General features: G+C 33.0%; 1 long non-coding RNA gene and 1 other non-coding gene across 3 annotated transcripts; both read right to left on the bottom strand.

Moving 5' to 3' along the window:
- Positions 1-11,482: 11,482 nt before the first annotated feature.
- On the bottom strand, positions 11,483-11,564 carry LOC114754573 (small nucleolar RNA R160). The gene has a single exon (XR_003741213.1). It is a non-coding gene; the product is annotated as a small nucleolar RNA R160 (small nucleolar RNA).
- Positions 11,565-11,638: 74 nt separating this feature from the next.
- Positions 11,639-12,989, bottom strand: LOC114754571 (uncharacterized). 2 transcript variants are annotated; one of them, XR_003741211.1, is made up of 3 exons: positions 12,508-12,989; positions 12,174-12,239; positions 11,639-11,956 (listed from the first exon to the last, which is right to left on the bottom strand). It is a non-coding gene; the product is annotated as an uncharacterized LOC114754571 (long non-coding RNA). The 2 variants fall into 2 exon arrangements; XR_003741210.1 differs by having other exon boundaries at positions 12,514-12,989.
- Positions 12,990-18,343: the final 5,354 nt, after the last annotated feature.

The raw sequence follows: 18,343 nt of genomic DNA, 5'->3' as shown, positions 1-18,343 counted from the left end.
TTTTAAATATTACTCCATAATATATTGAGAATACTTAATTAACTATCCAATTCTAACCACATTACTCTCTTAGACATTTTTCACAACCACGTTACATGCATTAATATTTAAACAAGTTTAACAAGCTTTTGAACTACAAATGCTTTGCCCAATCAATATTCAATACTTTCTAAATGCCATTCTTTTCCAATAATCAATTTAAACAGAAACATTACACACCCCTAAAATCCACAGAATACAATTAACCTAAACCTGCATAACATAACCAACCAAAACCCGAAAAACACCTTGCATCATGTAATGGAGGGGTAAGGTCGCACAATGGAGGAGAGAACCCACGCTGTCCAAGGAAAGGAGAGCTTTGGGTTTAATTTGCACAATGGAGAGAAAGTTCATGCAATAAAGGAGAGAGAATACTGTCGAGCTCCTAGAGAAGAAGAAGAATGAATGAAATGAAAATGAAGGATAGTGTCTACTATGATATCTAGGTTTCTAATCAAGGATTTAGGAGTAATTAAGCTTGATTGTAATATGATCTTAAGGTGTTAATAGTTGCTTGAGGTGGATAAGGAAAAAGAGATAAGTTAGAGGTTGTGAGGCCGTTTTATATCTCTCTATGTTTTTTTACTACAGTAGAAGGAGAAGTTCACCATGGTAAATGACATAAAAGGGGAAAGGGATATGCTCTCTGTGTTCTTCACTGTGGCAATGTTCACGATGAATATCACAAAGGGGGGACTTGATTGTTTCTGTAAAGTTTGTCGTGACCTAGGGTTATATTCGCCCCTGTGAACATACCTAAAATTCAAATTATTGGCGCCCCTGTGTTTTTACTACAGTGAAAAATGAGTTTCACAGAGGAGAACTCGTGAATATGTTGATAAAAATGAGCATCAGAAATGCGAAACAGAAGGAGAATGGAGGAGAAGTAAAGGAGCTCTACTAGAGTTTGTAGTTTTGGCCTTCGAAAGTGTTTTTAAGCTTCTAAACCTTCAAGTATGTGATTCTAACTTGTTTTTTTTTTTACACCTTTTTCTCTTGGTTTTTCTTAGATTAGAGAATTAGGATTTTTAGGGTTCTAGAGGATTTCAAAAATTTTGAGTTTTTGACCAAATCTTTTAGGTTTGTTAGAGTTACTTAGATTATATAAGAAGTTTAATCAGTTTAGTTTTGTTAGATTTTGAGTTATATGGAACTTGGAGGTTAGGATTTGATATTAGGAGTGAGATTTGTTGAGTTTCGATAATTTGGTGATTAAAGTGGTGTTGTATTGACATTGATGATTTTTCAACGTTGTGGTATGTTGAAGGTTGAAAATTCTACTTATGAGACTTAAAAATTGATTGAATGGTTGTGGTTAAGGTTAACCAAGGAGTCTAATAAGTTAATTGGATAAAAGAATTGATTACTACAACTTTAGATTGAGAGTTTTAGTTATAAGTTGGAAAAGTTAGATTATGAGAGTTGTATTGAGATGCGAGACTTGATATTTTTGAGTTTTGTATTTTAATTATTACTTATGTTTGACTATAATCTACATGGTGATATACATTAGTGTGTGTCCCGACTTGTGAAGTAGTGCCTTGTGTTCCGGCCAATTACTAACTTGGGGTTGAGGTAATTGTGGTTACTCTGCTTTATATGTTTACTATAAATTGTAAGGTCTTCTAAATCCTTTCAAACTATATTGACTTACTGCTAAGGCATTATGAAGGAAAGTATATATTTTGTTGTATATTAATTATTGGTGAAATAAGTTGTATTTTTGCTATTATTGTGTGTTTATATTGGTGGTTGTGCCTTATGTTGTTATAGAGATAAATGTTTTAAGGGTATTCACTTTGTTATGTTGTTGATTGTATTCTTAATTCGTGATGTCGTATCTATATATGGGGTGAGATGTGGAGGTTAGGATTGTATGTAGAGGAAACCGACGGCCTTTGTCACTAGAGAAGAGAGTAAGAGGGAGGAGATGAGTTATAGAGCATCTTGCGACAAAGGGAGAAGAGGATTTTCAATAGGACTCACTAAAATGCTTCAATTAGCACCATCAGGTTGAAATTTAAATATATAAATATATATATATATTTGTCTGTTACGCTACAACAGAGGAGTATATATGGCTATACTCGTCTGTTATAGCTAACAAATGAATAGACGAGTATATGCTTTTATATTCATCTATTACTGATTAACAAATGAATATAAGGGCTTTTTTCTTCTGTTTTGCAAAACAGAAGAAAATGGGAAACACAAATGATCTTTTTTGTAGTAGTGTAATAATTTACTTTCTTTTGCTTGATATATGATACCATGAAATAAAGCAACATTGGGAGATCAACAACACTTGCATTTGCCTCTAATACTACCTTTTGTCTTTAATATAAGAGTTAGTAAACTAATTTAAATAGATTATAAGGATATTAGTTAAGTTAGCTATTTGTAATAAATAGGTGTTGTCTTTCCTAAAATATCCTTACTAATTATGTGTATTTGCTAGAACTAACATTTGATAAAACATTTAACATGTACAACTACTACAAAGGCCATCTTGAAAAAATAGATAAATATTAGGGGAAATTGCAAAAAAAGACCTTGGAATTGTAAAAACGCAGATAGGGACCCTTGACAACTTCACTTTGGGTTTTGACAAGAATAATATGCCCTGAAGTTGTCAAAACCCAAAGTGAAGTTGTCAAGGGTCCCTATCTGCGTTTTTGCAATTCCAAGGTCTTTTTTTGCAATTTTCCCTAAATATTATAGGCAAAGTGGATTGGAATCTTATATTTAAAACCAAATTAAATATCATGTCAATTTTTGTATTAAGAATTAGAGATAGTACATTGGTAAGAAGTAAGGGTGGAAACAGGTCAGGCCAGACTAGGCTAGGCTCTTAACAAGCCAGGCCTATTTTTGAGCTTAGTAGCCTGAGCCTGGCCTGTGACCTATTACAAACTTATTTTTCAACCTAAGCCTGGCCTAGCCTGGCCTGAAACCTGTTAAAAAGCCTGTATTTTTTTAAAAAAATTCAAATTACAATTATATTTTTTTTCAAAAAAGCTAAGATTAAAAAAAACGTACATGATAATTAATTTTTTAGTCTTGCCTTTTATTTAAATTTAAGTATCATAAGTACTATTTTAAATCTTAATTACAATTTAGAAGAATATTATTAAAAACTAGTTGTAATTGTATGTTAAAATTTGGAACAAGACTACATGTAAGTACACAAAAAAATTAAAATTAAGACAAATAAATAAATAGAAAAAAAACTATTAATTTTACAATGAATAAAGAGGGTATCATACTTTAATTAACATAATACATAAGTTAATTAATTTATCATTCTCAGAACAAAATTTTTCTTTCCTATTTTATTTATATTTTTAAGATTTAAAGATCACATTATTTATTGATATTATTATTTTAAATTATATTTTTATCTTCACTTGTCAACTAAACTTCAAAATCTAAGAAAGGATTAAGCTATTAACTATATATTAAAACTAAAAAATAAATTAAAAGAGCACATTAACAATAATACCATTAAATGATTTTTTTATATATTTTAATTATTAATTTCTAACAGGCTCAGACTGGCCTAACAGGCTTAACAGTCTTTTTAGAGAATCTAAACTTGGCCTGTTAAGTTAAATAGGTATTCAAATAGGCCTGAGCCTGTCTCTTTTAAAAACAAGCCAGGCAATAAGCTTCTGACAGGCCGCCTGACTTGTTTCCACTCCTAGTAAGAAGTGCAGAGAGGAGGACACAGAGTCTCGTAATTTTCTAAGCGCAAGATGTTGCTTCACCCCAGACGTCATCGTATTTTGGAGTGTTTAACCCAAAAGCATCTCCTAGTCTTCCTTTGACTTCTTATTCAACCATTTTCTTTTCTTTTCTTTTTTCACTAGGCACTCTATATATTAGAAAAGCATCATTTTTAAACATAGGCACTAAAAACCAGATTCGTTATCAAATCATAATTGAAGAATAGATTTGCTCTTATAAGTTTATATTAGATTCGTGTTTAGTCTATTACAAGTTTTAAAAATATATTTTCAGTCCTTCAAACTTTAAGACTAAACTCGGTGATTTTAAAATGATGACTCAGTTTACATGCTGACATATTAATTTTTACTTTTAAATAAGTAAATTAGAAAAATCAGAAAAACTTATTTTTATAAATAATTTAAATGAATTTTAATTATTATAAAATAAACAATTTTTCCTTACTTTATCATTGAAAAAAATTATCTAATTAATCTTAAAAATTTATATTAAAATATTTTTAAAATTAAGGATTAGCGTTATTATTAGGCTTTATAGTGGATCAAATATCATATTTAAAAAGCTGATTATAAAAAAAATTACAATTTAGAATATTTTTAAATTGTTATTTTTATGAAAATTTGCAAGTAAATCTTATAGAATCATGTTAGAAAATTCAACCATAGAAAATAATTATGTTTGACAATATTTGGATCTTGAGTCATCATTTTGAAGTTAGCGAGTCAACATTTTTAATTAGTGAGGTTACTACGTTAACTTTAAGGGAGTAAACTCAAGGGACTAAACATATATTTCAGCTTTAAATCATACAAGACGGTGTTCAAGGAATTAGTTGTCTACCCGCAGTTGAATCATGTCAATTATGATTAAAATAATACTCTCTTACCTTTAATATAATACCCATTTTGTATTACTTTTCAAACTTAAAAGTCACGACGAGTTACCTCATTTATTATACGAATCTTATCTTTAATTGTCAAGATATGGAGTGAAAAACATGTTCTTGTTAAGAGAAAACTTAAGTCAAGCTAATTAAGTCAAATATGTCCATGTGTCCAATCATATTCCACCACCTATATTATTTTTCCCCATCAATATTCAAACCCCAAAATCCTGTTAAACTGTCATTACCTCATGGCAAGTCCAGAAAAATGTCTTCTTCTTTTTTTTTTTTTTTTAATTAAACGACTTAGCCATATCCTCTTTCCCAGTCTCTCTCCTCCTCCATTTCATGTCACTGCTCATCACCGTATTCAAAATCAATAAAATTTGCTCAGGCCACTAAAATCAATAAAATCTACTTGATTTGTGGACAATATATTTCAGAATTTAAAATCCATAATCCAAATCAACAGTGTTTCATGACTAATAAAAACATATTTATAGAGCAACACCAATGAACCTAGAGAAACAAACTTTGATTCTGTTATCTATATCAATATCAAAGGTAAGGTTGGGCGTAATTTGAAAAAACCACAAGGGAAGCATATTGACAGACGCATACATGATCATGTCTTTCACAATCTAGACAAACAAGACATGATTGTGTTATCTATATTTCTAGAAACCAAACCTAATTGAAGCACAAACAAGCTTGTCAGAATCTGGAGAAAGAATGGCTCATTTTCCTTGAAAATTTGTCTTGTTGAGCTTGTTACGGAATCTGGAGAAGGAACTCTTAACCCGCAATGTTACCATCGTCGCTTCCGGAGTATGCTTAGCCTGTAGCTGCCACCATTGCTAACAAAGAAGATGAATCTAATGGGTTCATAGTAGCCTTTTCTTTAGGTCTTCTATCGAAGAAGATGATAGTTATTGGATGCTCACCATTGTGTGCTCGCCGATGCTCGCCGGAGAAGATGAAGGTGGTGAAGAACTAAAAGAGGGGCTGCTACCCGGAGAAGAAGGCAATGACAGATGGAAGAAAGGGTGCTTGCTGGAGAAGGAGAAGAAGAAGAAGCAGTGCTTGGGGCAAAAAGTAATAGCAGTTTAAGGCTCTGTTTGGTTGGAAGGGAGGAGAGAAGAGGGGAGGGGACAGGATGAGACAAGTGTGTTTGGTTGGAAAAAATAGAGGGGAGGGGAGGGAAGAAATTTGTCTCTTAGTGCTCCCTTCTAAATTTGAGGTTTTTTAGAGGCGAGAGAAATATTGTCTAATATTAACTAAGCTACCCATACTAGTTTTTCAATATTCCAAGTTTGTCTCTCTTATTAGAAACCCTTTTCTCACTTCTTTCTCTTTTTAGCCGCTCCTGATCATGTCTCTATGTGTGTTGCAGTCGTCACCTACTCCTCCAGCTGCCATTGTCACCGACGTCTTCATTCAAGTATTTGTTCCTCATTAAAAACTCTTTTTTACATTTTGCTCAATCACTACTATTAAATTTGTGAAAACCTCTCTGTTAATGCCATGAAATTTTATTGGTTTATTTGATTGTGCTGATAGATTGTTATATGGTAAAACTGATTGATCAAGCTAGATAATGAGTTACTAGTCACTTAATTCTACATGTGAGTGCAGAACTAATTTGCAGCATAGTTCACTGCCTCCATCCTTGTCACTGCCTCCTCCCCTTGTTCGTCCGTCCCCAAATATATAATAGATAATATATCTATTGTATTTAGGTGTTCCTTACATCTCTCTCCAAGTTTGCATTATATTATCTTTGGTGATTTGATCCTTTTAATTCATGCCTCTTTTCTCCTCATATGTGTGTGTGTGCATGCACACAAATCTTGCTCCCTTTTCTTCCATTTTTATTTGTCATATTTTCTTCTCTCATCATTTTTATATTTGGAGCATAGTTCACTGACTCTATTCTCATCTCTGCCTCCTACTCATGTTTGTCCGTCCCTAAATATATAATAGCTAATATATCTATTGGATCCAAGTGTTCCCTATGTCCCTCCCCAAGTTTGCATCATATCATCTTTGGTGATTTGATCTACTCGTGGGATCCAAGTACTGCCGCTCTGGTTCTCTTTTTGATCCAATATATTTTACAATGGATGATTTGCTACCTTTTTCTCCTCATAATACGTGTGTGTGTATATGTATATTTGTTTGCAAACCTTGCTCCTTTTTCTTCCATCTTTATTTGCCATATTTTCTTCTCTTACCAATTTTATACCTCTTGCATAAAAAATAAAAAGATTTGAGTATATTTTATTGGAAAGATTTGAGTAAATACTTATCAAAAAACTCTCTAAGAAACTGATTTATATCTTCATCCAATGATTCAAAATAAACCTCCACCATGGCCGTGGGTTCTAGAGAAGATTTCTTCTGTAACTTTTGAATTCTGTTCACAATCTAGATGGAAAAATTTCAGACGATAAATGCATACTCTTAATTGAATTTTAGATTAATGCCACGAAGGTGAATATTAAGTCAAGGTAAAGACAAAATATAATAAAGACACTTGTTTATGCATTTTGTCAAGGTGCAGTAAATGTCTTTTATGTGCAGTTTGACATCATTTCATTTTAGTTGTAGTGTTGCTAGCATATGTGGCATTTTTATTTCTTAGATTATAAGCACACATTATATATAATTAAGGATGAAATATTTAAAAGATTGTTGCTTAAAGTTACATATAATTTATATATTATATGGTCATGATTATAATCCACTTCTTTGATAGACATTTCTTTTAATCTATTAATTTTTGTAATCTATTTGTTATGTCTCAAGTAGTCTAGTATTAATTGGATGCATGTTGACATGGTTTATTAGATGAAATAGGGATCTCAAAACAATTTAGCCTTGCGCTCGATAATTGGATTTGCGTCAAAAAGCTATAGTTCCCTTTGATGTTAAGTGATGTTGATGTTACTAATTATGAATGACTTAGGAAATATATAGTTTGCTAACCATTTGGTGACTTTTAATGTTAGGTGACCTTGATGTTGCCTATTATGAATCACTTAGGAAATATTTAGTTTACTAACCATTTGATGATTTTTGATGTTAGGTGACATTAATATTGCCAATTATGTAATGAACTAATGATATTTGGTAATGATAACATAATATTTCCATCATGACAGTAGTTTTTTCAATATGACAAGTATACATTAATAGAGGGTGGTGTATTATAATTATATAATATATACATATCATATATATTAATATATACATATCATAGTATGTGTGTATTATAATTATATAATAAATACATATCATATATATTAATACACATGCATGTATATTATAATTATAAAATTAATGAGATAGAATGTTAAATTTTTTATCATATTTCCTAGTTTTTTTAGTTTTATTATAATTTTTTTATCACCTATAAGTGAAGTAATTGGTTTTTTTGAAATTCATAAATTAGAAAATAATAATTTTGATATAAATATTGTAATAAAAAATAAAATAGTCTAAATATAGAGATAATAGCATATTTATCAATTTATAATTACCTTTCCTGCCCTCTTCTTATAAACCAAACAAAAAATCTCTTCTCCCTTTCTTTCTCCTCCAACCAAACAAAACCCATGACCGCTGTTGAACCAAGCAAAGCCACAAGATTTAGGGGGTTAAATGCTGATGGGGCAAAATAATACAAGTGGCAGAATATGATTGGACGCATGAACATACTTAACATAATTAACTTGACCTAAGTTATTAATCTCTCTTTCAATTCACATTTTGACATCAATTTTTTTTCTTAAGCTTCTCACATTCTTAGTCAACCTCTAACTTTTCTTCTTTATCTCTCACATTCCCGTTGCTGTTAGCTTCCTGGTCGTTGTATTTCATTCAACTTGGACTTTGAAACAAAGAAACACACACCAGACGACTGACAGACGAGCAGGACTGGAGGAGCTGGAACGAGCAGGACTGGAGGAGCTGGAGCAAGACACGGCCACAAACCTTCATCCATCTCCTCCTCGATTTTTTTTTTTCTGGTTTTTCTTCACCCATTTCCCTCTACAAGTTTAGCTGTCCGGTTTTTACAGATCCATTCCAGTTTTGGCTTAAAAGCGAGTTCCGGTCAGAAAAGCCTTTCTTTCTCTCCGATTCAAAACGGTCTTCAAAACGGTCTAATATGAAAACGACTCCCACCGAAAACACAAGCCGTGGCTGAGTCCGGCCAACATCTGACCGGTTGGACCGTCCGGTCCGGCTCGAGTTTCTAAACATTAGCTGTGAGGCTTCAAATTCTATATAGAGAGAATGACAATTAAAGACATTATAAAAAGATTAATATAAAATATAAACCAACTATAAAAATTTGAGTCCTACATTTTGAAATTTTTTATTAATTCAACTACAAGACTTTTAATTGAAGTGTTGAGGCGAGGCAACAGGTTTTTATGACTATAAATTTTTTTTTTTTTTTTTACCTTGCATGACTACAAACATCGAAAACATATTATTCATACGTGTCAACGTCTGGTTTAATGCAATCCGTGCATTATCAAAGGTTTGCTTCTTTGGCATAACCCAGGTCTCAGACTCGAATATAGCATTAACATGTTTGTATATTTATTTGTATAAAATAAACAAATATTTTAAAAATACCAAACCGGCCAATTTAAACACCCAAAATAAAATAGATAACAAATATTTATCCAAAACTCTTAACAATTTGATATGGAAGAAGACATTTGAAAATAATTAAAAACTAATAAACCCATCAAGAAGACAACTTCACCTTGTCCCTTTCGGCTAACCATTTCATCAATATATCATGCATTCCAACACCATATTCTTTTTATTCTTCTTTCTTCTCATCATCTACTTTCTCCCAGTCAGCCAAAAGCAACAAAGCCGAATCAATACCTGTGATCTAATATAGACATATTATAAACACATCAATCGGACTGAGGTGCGAATTCTGTTATCCTTCTCATAGTCAAGAGAGAATCTTCTGAAGTAGTTTTATCATGAAGCGGGTGAAGTTGAGTATTCTAGAAAGAATGAGGGCTTGCTGCCAATTAAAGAATAAATAAGTAGACAAAAAAGAGAGAAAGGAAGATAATCTGATATGAGAGACCTCAGAGAACTTCACAGAAACCAAATTTCAAAGGATTACGATTCCTCATAACTGAGTGTTCTGAAAATCACTTTAGCGTGACTGGTTCAGAGGATTACTTGCATACCATTTGCAAATGCTTCATTAAGTGTGATTCAACTTAAACATAATGAGTCGCCTGTGAGAAAAGCATAGTCCACGGAAAAAGACTAGACAACCTCAATAGTAGCTCAAAGCAATCAAAGTCGCAAGGATATCATGTTTCATAACTTACTTCGGCTCAAGCATGGACAACTTCCCAACTTTCAAGAAAAATATATCATTGCAGAACATATATTCACAAAACTGCTTAAACAATGAATCCTAAAATGAAATTAACCTCACAAGTTTTCTGATAAAGCTGCCAGCGATGTTCTGATAACAAGTTTCACATTTTCTGCCCCAGTTGGTCTTTAAAGCTCATTGTGCTAGGACAAATGAGCACAGGGAAGAATGATAATTTCACCATCTCTATTGTACTATGCTTGTACAATCATTCAACTACAACAATGCAGAATGACATCAGAGTACTTTAACAGAAAAATGAGATCTTGCTACCTAATGGTTTTCCCATGATATGCGTACAACAATTTCAACCACTAGGAGCATGCCTGTATGCCTTACCCCTGATTAAACAGCTAACAGAAACCAACAAATAATTATTTTTGCTCTCACCAACTGAATAACTGGGTTGAGAAACAAGCTTAGATAAAAAAGAAGGATTAGGAGAGTTCCCCCAACACATGTTTGGGAGCTTTCATGCCACAGACAATGTATTTATGCTATTGCTTCACCACCAAATGTTAAATATTTCCATCAATTTCCCGTATGTTAGAGACACACCTTACCAGTTACTCTTACTTCACACCCATGTTCAATAGAAAATCCAAAAAAGAAAAGGCAAAATTCCTCTTTCTACAACTATGATTCCCCTTCCTGTCCCCACATCCTAGGGCAGTGTGAAAATTGGAAAGCCATTGTTACTTTTTTCCCGGTGAAATGAGCCACTGTTATTAGTCAAGCCAGCAGTAACACTATCAAAGAAACCAGAGAACTTTAAATCTCGTCACTTCTCTTTCCTTACTTTCAAAGACAAGTTTTAATTCTCATTTATCTTCAGCTTCTATAGAGGAGAGTTAGCTGGGGAAAAGAAATTACGGAAAGAATAATACTCAGAAAAGATCATTCTTTTTTCGATTAAGACAAGTACAGTTTGTAAGCTTGCTTTTACTATCACATATCAGGTATCCAATCAAAGGAAACCAGGGGAAAACATAGGGGTTTAATTGTGCCTTTGAAGCTCCCTCCCAAAGCTTATAAACCAAGAAATCCCTCTCGCCAAACAACTCTCGAGGTGGAAAAAGGGGCAAAAAGGGGGGAAAAAACGGGAGCGGGCTCATAAAAAATTGGAAGAAGAGAAGGTGTCGGGGCTTATTCAAGCACACAACTACCAATCTACAAGATATAACAATGCAATCAGAAAACTTTGAAGACATATGAGAATACCACATACAGATAAAGATATGAGAAACATACATCAGAACAGATAAAAATCAGACATTTGTCATTGAAGAACATCACTCCAGAACAGGGGAAAAAAATAATCTCCAAATTATTCCACATCAGGACTCACTGAACCACTTAACTACAAAGTCACAGTATAATAGCAAAGCAATCAGAGAACTTTGAAGACCTTAAATGAGGCTAATGATCCACATTAAATTCAGATTAAAATGACCTCATCATGTTGCTTTGCTAATAGAAGGGCATCACTCCACGACATAAACAGAATCAAGATCCAAAACCAATTACAGCAGAAGCTATTGACAATTTTTGGCCAACCAAACATTGGACTGAAGAAAACCCTAGTTTTCGTCACATTGAAGATGGTTATGCCAACACTAAATTTTGCACCTTTAGAAACCTTTTCTCGTGATTTCCTTGCAACGAGACTTTACGAAGCAAGGGGCTACATGGTGCCTCAAGTTTCCAATAATCTTTGACCACAAAAAAAAAAAAAAAAGCTTCTAACAATGGGTATAATAGTTCTTTTGAATCCAAGCTTCGAAGTTCGCCCATGAAAAAATAGTTGCGTACCGTAGTATAGGCATAATACAAATCAGCTAATAAATAGCTGCTTCTTCCTGAAACAACATATCAGAATTAAATATCAAAATGGCTTCTTTAAAGAATTGTAACTTGATTATAGAAATGTTTGGATGAAAGTTAAAGAAACTGTATCAAAAATTTTGCAGAGAATAAACCCAATGCATTCTCACAGCACAGCAAAACTAATGAATTCATCAAAAAATCTGAGCATGTGGTTTATGTCGAACGAAGTTCAACCTCAGCTGAATTTACCATGGTTAGATTTCTGTCTAGAACAAGCTTAGTGGATTTAGCCGTATCCTTTAAGGACTCCTTCAGCTGCTTGTCATTTGACGAACGATAAGTCCTGTTTTCTTAGAGGGGAAAAAAAAAAAACAAAATGATGAATATTACGGTACAGAAAAGACAAATTGAAGCATTAAGATTCAAGAAGGCAGAAAAAAAGACTTAAAAACTATTTTTTATTTTGAAAAATATATTTTAAAATTGGGAACTTCTTAATTCTTGCTGCTATTCCACAACAGAGGTTTTTTTTTTTATAGATTGGTTTCAAAGTTCGATTAGAAGGAATGAAGGGGGAAATCACCCATACGCTGTTCTCTACCAGTGGTACATTACTTCAATGGTTGCTGAGTGGTCGAAACCTGGATGGTGTAACCCATGTTTGCGTCTATGAAATTCATGAGCTAGGGTTTGACGAAGGTAATTGTCCCAATAATGTCAGTTTAATGACTTGGGTACTACACAAGAAGCAACTAAATTACCACCTAGGAGAAAAAATAGCAACATAATTCGGGAGCACAATACCACCGAGTGGCAACATAAATTGAGTTACAGCTTCATCAACTAATTTACCACCAATTTAAAAGACATTATTCAGAATCATTACAGTTTCGAGAACAGTCTTCCACTGTCGCCCCGTCTCGTCACCCACCAAAGTCGAAGCAGGGATGACCCTTCGATCACCGTTGACCATCACGCGTCAATCGCCGGTTGCCAGTCGCCGCTCCGCTTTCGCCATCATCATTCAGCTTCTGCCGTCTAACCACCGCCCGCGATGTTGTGACCCAAAGCTTCATATTATAACTAAATAACAAAAGGTGACGGTGCATCTGGAGAAATTTTTACCCTGCATCCACCGCCCTGGACAAATCGTGCGTCCCTGATTTTGAAACGTTTTTTGGAAAAGTAATTTGAAGGCCTTATAGTTTCTTGGGAAATCACTAACAGGTCCCATAGAAGGCAATTTATTACTCTGAGATTCCACGAAATGTCAAAATTACTGACAGATCCCAAGGGACCTCAGAGTAATATTTTCGTTTTGTAAAATGACATTACTGCCCCTCATATTCAGATTCACATTTGCTCTGTCATTACAATTACAACCTCAGCAGCGACTATTAACAACCTAATGAGAGGGCGTTAACAACCCTAGCAGTATCCGTTAACAACTTACTTTATAGAATTATATAACTCTACATAAGAGTAAATTATAACCAAATAATATAATACAACAACTTTAACACTAAAATGGGAAGCTTTTTGATATCATTAAGAATTTTAACTAGACCCAATAGGATTATAGTAATATTTAATGCGAATATCCATTTACAATCTCAACAGCGAGTATTAACAACCGAATGAGAGGGCATTAACAACCTAAGCAGTAGCCGTTAACAACTTACTTTATAGAATTATATAACCTCTGCATAAGAGTAAATTATAACCAAATAGTATAATACAACAACTTTAACACTAAAATGGGAAGCTTTTTAATATCATTAAGAATTTTAACTAAATCCAATAGGATTATAGTAATATTTTAATGCGAAGATCCATTTACAACCTCAATAGCGACTATTAACAACCGAATGAGAAGGCATTAACAACCTAAGCAGTATCCGTTAACAACTTACTTTATAGAATTATATAACCTCCGCGTAAGAGTAAATTATAACCAAATAGTATAATACAACAACTTTAACACTAAAATGGGAAGCTTTTTGATATCATTAAGAATTTTAACCAAACCCAATAGGATTATAGCAACATTTTAATGCGAAACTCCATTTACAACCTCAACAGTAAGTATTAATAACCTAAGGAGAATTGTTAATAACCTCTAGCAGTGTCTGTTAACAACTAATATCGGATAATATAACTTCTAACTATAACTAACTAAACTATTTTTGATATCATTAAGAATTTTAATTAGATCCAATAGGATTATAGTAATATTTTAATGCGAATATCCATTTACAATCTCAACAGCGAGTATTAACAGCCGAATGAGAGGGCATTAACAACCTAAGCAGTAGCCGTTAACAACTTACTTTATAGAATTATATAACCTCTGCATAAGAGTAAATTATAACCAAATAATATAATACAACAACTTTAACACTAAAATGGGAAGCTTTTTGATATCATTAAGAATTTTAACTAGATCCAATAGGATTATAGTCATATTTTAATGCGAAGATCCATTTACTACCTCAACAGTGACTATTAACAACCGAATGAGAAGGCATATTAACAACCTAAGCAGTATCAGTTAACAACTTACTTTATAGAATATATAACCTCCGCATAAGAGTAAATTATAACCAAATAGTTGATATCAACCCAATAGGTTGTTAATAGTCGCTGCTGAGTTTGTAAATCGTAATAACAGAGCAAATGTGAATATGGAATATGAGGGGCAGTAATGTCATTTTACAAAATGAAAATATTACTCTGAGGTCCCTTGGGACCTGTCAGTGATTTTGACATTTCGTGGGACCTTAGAGTAATAAATTGCCTTCTGTGGGACCTGTTAGTGATTTTCCCTAGTTTCTTCCATTTTGAATCAGGCCCTTAATGTTTTTTTTCCTTTCCATGGGCCCTTTAACTTTCAACTATTAGATATATTAGTCCGTCTTGTTAAGTTAAGAGCAAACAACATTAAAAATTTTTGTTAGAAAACACAGCACCATGTTCGAAACATCTTCTCCATTGAAATATCTTCACCGCCTGTCTCTACCCTCATACCCAAGCTCTTAAACCAAGCTTTCTTCCATACTTCACTTACCGCATCAACATTTTCTCCTTCCCTACCATGAGGGCTTAAAGCACAAAATTCAAAATATAGAATAGATCATCACATATATTCACAAAAACAAGAACAACACACTTTTAATAATTCCACAGTTGATCTGCAACATACCTGTCACAATTGCCCATGCTTCATAACCATAGACAGAGCCGGTAATATAGGTTGAGCCATGCCAACCCCTCATAAGGTGACAAGTTGGGTTGAAGAAAATAAAGATCATTTTGATGCAGTCCTTTTTCAAATCGTGCCCACCAACCCATAGCCAGCCCTCCCTTTTTTGTTTTTTTATTATTTTTATTTTTATTTTAATAAGAAAAAGTTTTATCATTTTCACTTAATTTACATATAACTTTGTATTTTGTTAGAGACTTTGATTCTAAATTTAATTTCTCATTTTCTTTATTGGTTTACCATTTTTATACTAATAAAATAACTATTAACTAATTTAATTACTAATGTAATTTAATTGTAGTAATCCGGTTTATCATTAGCTACAGAAACAAAGTTACTGTTCATAAGCCACCTTGATTATAATAATATAATTGCGAGGCTTTGCATTAGCTGAATTGCATTAAATGCAGCCACTTTTGGCTTCCTGAATGGCTCAGGTATCCACATATGGCTTGCTGATCGACTCAGGGGAATGTTAGAGGATGAAGTTTTGAATGTCCAAATTCGAATCACCTGATTTCCATCCATTTCTAAAGGTTGACTATGTTGTTTAAGTAAGTAGGTGGTGCTCAAAATTTTAAAATTTTGTTTCCCTCGATTAATTTCCAGTGAATGGTCATCACTTGTGGTAAAACAATAAAGAGGACTATACATGTCGTTGCTCACCAAAACAAGTCATAAATATCCCCCTTCCACTAATCCATTCATCAACCCATATTGAGCTGCCATAACTCCCATTGATATGTTGCATTTATAGGTACCAAATGGTTTGGTGAGTAAAATGTACTAGGATTCTTTAATGCCAAATGTTAGTTGTTGATGCATTGAATGCAAGGTATGTGTGTATCTGTCATCTATAAATACTTATCATGTTCCATTTGTTTGCTCGCACCACCATTGTTCCATTCGAATCCTATGTACAGGTTGATAGCTTCCATGTCTCCTAATGTTGATTCTATTCCTCTCCGTAGCCTTTGGCCTGGGAGATCTGAAAGTGTTATTCTGGTCACGGTTGATCGTATTTTCAACAAAGAAATTAGACATTGAAGTCTTGAACTTAAGTAGTGGGTTGTAATAAAATAACGTGAGGATTAATTTATAATTTAACAAGATATGTTAGAAAAACTAACAAATTTTTTATAAATAATTAATTTAATTGATTCTCTTATCCAAATTAATTAAATAGATCTTTTATGTGTGTGTGTGTGTGCAAGTATCACATGTTTATTTAATCTTATAAAAGTGTGTATAGTAACGACAAATAGATGAAAAATAAAAGATAGACAATGTTCTTCATATAACTACACACACATATAAAGTGCTTAATTATATATGCAATGATATGAATGAGGCACTGTTCATGTGAGATTTAAGGGTCAAAATCCTCCAACAATATTATATAATATATTGGGAATTTCATGAGAAAAAAAAAAGCAGGCTAGCCCTCCAACCCGTAGGCTAGTTCATGGTGGAGCAGGCCAAAAACCGTGTGAGCTAGAGTAGCCCTCACCTTGACAAGTTGGCAAAAGGGTAACCCAAGCCTGCCTTTTTTGGTAGGTTGGCGGGCTGGGTCGGTTCTAGCAAGGGAAGCATATGGTTGCTAGGATAAGGGAGGATGAAGTGATTAACATTTTTGCACGAAAGTTTCATGAGGGTCATTATTATAAGATTTCCTCTTTCTATGTTGGACGTGGTGGGCTAGGCTTTCATGAGGATTACCACATTTTTTTGCTTCCATAGACTACTGTTTATGGGACAGAAGAACTGATACCTGGGCATTGCTTTTTGCTAAAGCCTGTTTCTGAGATTGCATAAGCTATTCTTGAGGAATGGGGGATTGTTGGTAAGTCATGTTGAAGGAATATTATATTATATGCATTCCATGTTATTGTTTTATTACATGTTTCATTTTTCTCTACAAATGCATATCTATGTGGGATTCTGAGGTCATTTTATGGACCAACTTGGGTTAAGGATAGGGGTTTTATTGCAAGGAACTAATACTGACTCTAAAGGCAAATGATACCTCGGCAAGATGGTAAATATTATCCCATATCCACAATTTCATAGCACCGTGTATTATCTAAAAGTTGTTTTATCATGTAAATAGGGGTGTGAGAACAATGTCATATACCCTCCATATGAGTGTGTTGAAGCAACAGTTCAAGCATATGAAAGCTTGAGGAATAAAGACAAGATTTTCGTAGTTATTCAGGATGCCATAGGCACTATGCACCAAACCACAAGTGCATGTATGATGTATTTTTCCTTAGCAATAACATTTTTTTAAGCTTGTGATGATATATACTCATTTATGTTTTTCTTTTTTTTGGTTATGTGTAGCTGGACCTATAATATCCTCCTTCTATGATGCAACAAGAGTGTTCTTTAATCCTCATGATCTAGAGGTTGTAGCATTTAGGAATACAATGCTTCCCTCGAATGAGCAGCCATCTCCTTGAAGCAAAATAACGTTGGACTTTTTAATGTTTGAAAATTATGTACAGTAAAACTTTAAGTAACTATAAACCTTTAAGCCCTCCCATAGAGGCATGCTCCTTATAGTTTGGTTCTATGTTTGTTATGACTTTAAGTACTGTAAACCTTTATGGCCTCTAGAGGCATACTCCTCATTATATATGGGTAATTTAGTGTTTTAAGTTATATTCATTTGTTTATGTGCATATTAAGAAAGTTAAGATTGTTGGTTAGAATTTTGTTTTGAACTTTGACCATATCAGCAGGTAATAATGTGATAAGGGAGTTGTCTCTCATATGCTCCTTATGCAAGTAGTATGATAGCAGGTAAAAAATTTTTATAGTTTATTACATGTGGGAGGAGTGATTAATGAAAAATGAAAAATAAGTAGCATTTATGTATTGTTAACTTTCATATGATTTTGTTATGAAAAAAATTCTTATGGTTTACAATACATTAATATTTTTATTTCCACCTATTAATATGATTAATGTAAATGTAAATTTTTCAGCTAATTTGATAAAGTAGAAACATTTTTACGTTATATATTTAGAGATATGTAGTTAATTTTTAATTATTTTATAGTCTACTTCCATTAAATTTCATATGGTTTTGTTACTAAAAAATGTCTTGTGTTTACAGTATATTAATATTTTTATTTCCACCTGTTAATATGAT

Source organism: Neltuma alba, unplaced genomic scaffold (genome assembly GCF_004799145.2).
Source record: "Neltuma alba isolate B1F8T4 unplaced genomic scaffold, ASM479914v2 tig00010150_pilon, whole genome shotgun sequence".
NCBI lineage: Eukaryota > Viridiplantae > Streptophyta > Magnoliopsida > Fabales > Fabaceae > Neltuma > Neltuma alba.
Note: the sequence above shows the minus strand (reverse complement) of the source record. Positions and strands in the feature narration are given on the sequence as shown.